This window comes from Amphimedon queenslandica, unplaced genomic scaffold, assembly GCF_000090795.2.
Source record: "Amphimedon queenslandica unplaced genomic scaffold, v1.1 AMPQUscaffold_13331, whole genome shotgun sequence".
In the NCBI taxonomy this organism is placed as follows: Eukaryota; Metazoa; Porifera; class Demospongiae; order Haplosclerida; family Niphatidae; genus Amphimedon; species Amphimedon queenslandica.
In genome coordinates this window covers 16,934-20,660 of record NW_003546433.1, presented here as the reverse complement: position 1 = coordinate 20,660, position 3,727 = coordinate 16,934, and the positions used below count along the sequence as shown (strand labels likewise).

Below are 3,727 nucleotides of genomic sequence, written 5' to 3'. Positions count from 1 at the left end.
GCATGTCTTTCGCTCTTTGCATGCTGGTTAGCTGCTTTAGTTATAGTTATTTTTTGTTGAAAATCTAATGTACACTTATGTGCCTTCCAGGTCCACTCTGTTGCTCTAATTTGTAGTGTACAGCCATTGAGAACTTGTTTACAATAATAATGAATTAACCTTTTATAGTAACAATAAATATTGTTATTAAAAATTAAAATTATAAACAATTTATCATTACAACCTCATGGAAAAATACAGTAACTTAAAAACAAAAGATTGTAGAGCTAGTCAACTTTGTAGAAGTAGTACTCACAACCAAGTTTTTACAGACCTATTCAAGTACACACATATATAACACTAAGTTTGATACACGTAAATCTACATGTAGCTAGACACACTGAAAAAGGTGGACTGATGCTTGTAAAAATGCTCACAAAGCAAAACACAAAGTTTACCATAATGCATGTCGCATTCTATTAATACATGTTAATAAACATAAATGAATAAGTAGAAATGCACTGTGCTACAGAAATGACTATTGTACTTATCATGAACTTACTACAAATGGAGAAAAACGCAACTCGTGTAAAGTTGTACATGGTAACATGCATGTATGAAAATAAATAAACTAGGAGTGTAGATATCACAACTAAAACCTTATCAATGCAGCAAATACTATATAGAATTATGACTTGCGACTAATGAAACTGATTTTATACAATCATCAGTGCTATGAAACAATCACAATGAAGCTATTGTAGCTCAATTCAAAAACCATTTTGCATGTTGTATAGTTCTGATTCATTCAATGCTCTGTTTAAGTTTAAGTTTTAGCCATTAATGGATACTTGTATGTTTCCTATAATGCTAGCTTGTGAAGTACTCCTCCTATAAAAATGTTTTTGGAGACACACACTTATGAACAACAATAAATTATGTCGTTCATTCTAGGATAATTGATAGTTAAATAATAATGAACCACTATTTCTGGTTTTTGTAGTTTTATTATTTTCTCAATATCTAGAAGTTTGCGTAATAGTTGTATTGGCTAAGGTAACAATAATAATACACAATACTTGTACAATAATTGTCCATACTGTCTACTTTGTATAACTGCTCTGCTCATTTTGTTATCTATTTGCTTTTTTTATCTGGATATGTGATGATGGTGCATGATTTCATTTAATTGTACAAAAAATCTCAATTTGAAAACAATGCTGTTACATTCATTTGTGTATATATGGAATAATGAAATCTGAAAGATTGATGATGGCCTTTCTAAGTCAATTAGTACAAGCATGTTGTTATTTTGTCACTCATAAAAATATAGATTCTTTTGTATTGGGCCACTTTTATCATCTTCTGGTTTTTTAGGTGCCTCTACGAACGATGGAGCAAGTGAATAACTTCACTGGAATGCATAATTGTAATAATAAAATTAATTTTTGAATTAATTAAGGTTAAAGTAACCATTGTACATCACTTTCTGAAGGTTAGACTTGATCACAGTTATTGAAAAGTAATTCATGCAGAAGTTTAGCTGATTATCATTGTGACTTTATGATTGGATCATTTTCAGTGGAACAGAACGATGCTGTTTATTTTTTTGCATTATTGTATTTTTAATATTGAAAATTGTTTTGTAATTAAACAATCTCTTGAACAGGCTACACAAGCATAAAAATAATTACCAGACTGGCAAGCAAAATGAAATTAGGACATCAAACTGTGAGGCTAATTGCTAACACATCTGAAATATTATTATTAAAATTGTCTCACTTTAAAATAATTTTTCATAGCTTACTGATAATGGTAGCAACAGCAGAGATATTTAGACAAAAACAAGATATAATATGCCACCTTTGATCTTGTGTCATTGCTGGATACCTCTGTATATTATAAAACTGGCGGGAAATATTAATTGCACGGTGGGGTAAAGTTATGACGTCATATTAGTCAAACCATTATTAAAAATGGCCACCAGTATGTACTTCCTGACTATTGTTTATTTAGCTATTTCATCTGGTGAATGCAGGCTCTACGAAGCTGTAAAGCTTGCAATCGTGGCATAATGAAGGCAAACACTCAATCAAGTTTGTATGCTGTAAATGCTTTGATACACTGATGTTTGAAAGTGAACAAAACTCAGAGATTGCAGCCCATTTTGCAAAACTTAAAGAACTTTTGCGAAGTGATGGAACATACGTCAATAGAAAATAATATTATTAAACAATCATATTACTACAAATTACAGTACTCTCATTATGTTCAAGAATTCTTTACTCAGTTTTCAACCATTTTAAAAAGTTTAGTCAAGCTTTTTGCATCTCCCTATTGAGAAAAAATTGAAAAAATTATATATTATAGAAAAAGTATAAAGAAAACAATTTGTGTTCCGAAAACTAAATTGTGCATTCAGCCCGTTGTACCTTAAAGTTGAAAGCCATTTAAGTGCTACTTTCATGGCAAAGGAGTATGTGATGGTTCGGGGAGGTATGGTAAAACACCTAGCAGCCTGGGTTAACCTTCAAAGACCTAATGAACAACAAATTATGACTCTTCTACAACTATATGATTGGGCTTGTACTACTTTGAAAGTAACAAACTTCTCGTATTGCACCTGTACTGAGTATTTTCAAGTAAAAGACGAAATGGAAACTTGGTTTCATAATTCCAGAACCATACCTGAAACACATCAATATCACCCTTTCATTCCAGTATTTTTTGACACTATTCTAGTACAAAAGTTTTCAAGATTACCGTATTTCCTCGAGTAAAAGCCGCGGCGTCTATTTCATTTTTCCATCTGTTGGAGGGAGGCGACTATACGAGGGCGGCCATTGTTCGAGGGCGGCGATTATTATTAATTGTCATTAATTTTAAATTAATTATTAATTATTTTACCATTAATACTCCTTCTAAACAAAATAATTCAATCTTCATCATGTCAATTATTACTACTCTACTACTTCCAGTTCCAGGTCTGGAGAAAGATCACTCTCATGTTCTACCTCAGGCTGTAGGAGTTTAGATGTTCCCCAGTGTCTTTGCATTATGAGCTACATGTTCTTCTCCTTCCTAGGGAGTTTTCGCGAGTTGCATCATATTTCTTGCTTCGTGAGGTCAAATAGAAGCTCATGTTAATGGGAAAAGGGAATTTGGAAAGGTCCTAGAAGTACCATGTATCTATACCTTTCCTGGAAAGAAAAAAACTAATCGATAGGATGAAGGAACTACTCGACTAAGACTCAACTGTGACTAGACGGCCATTTTACTAGTTAATTAAATACTTGGTTATTAATAATAATAATGAATAGTATTATATGCGGCGTCTATTTGAAGGCGGCGGTAATTTCTTTGACTACCATGGCCCCAGGAGGCGTCTATTCGAGGGAGGCAGCTACTCGGGGGCGGCTTTTACTCGAGGAAATACGGTAACAACTTTCAAAGGAGAAAAGGTCAGGATACAAAGGAGTGACATGGATTTAGAGACTATTTTCACTACGTGATGCGTATACAATAGAAATGGTGGTTGGCGTATGTTCTTAAAAAAGATGTGGAGAATTCTGAAGTCGAAGTTACCTTATTACAACCAGAAGGTCCAGCACATTCATACCAGTAACCAAATGTTTCTGATGTCCTTGAAGTGGCATTTTAACTGAAGTGGACCCAAGAATAACCACAGGACATAAATACAAACTAACAAAAAAATTGTGCAACTAACAAGCTGTGAAACTTTATGAAC

At 33.1% G+C, this 3,727-nt stretch overlaps 1 long non-coding RNA gene across 1 annotated transcript; it reads left to right on the top strand.

The window, feature by feature from the left end:
• Positions 1 to 2,900: 2,900 nt before the first annotated feature.
• Positions 2,901 to 3,334, top strand: LOC109583083 (uncharacterized). The gene is made up of 2 exons (XR_002185355.1): positions 2,901 to 3,001; positions 3,065 to 3,334. It is a non-coding gene; the product is annotated as an uncharacterized LOC109583083 (long non-coding RNA).
• Positions 3,335 to 3,727: the final 393 nt, after the last annotated feature.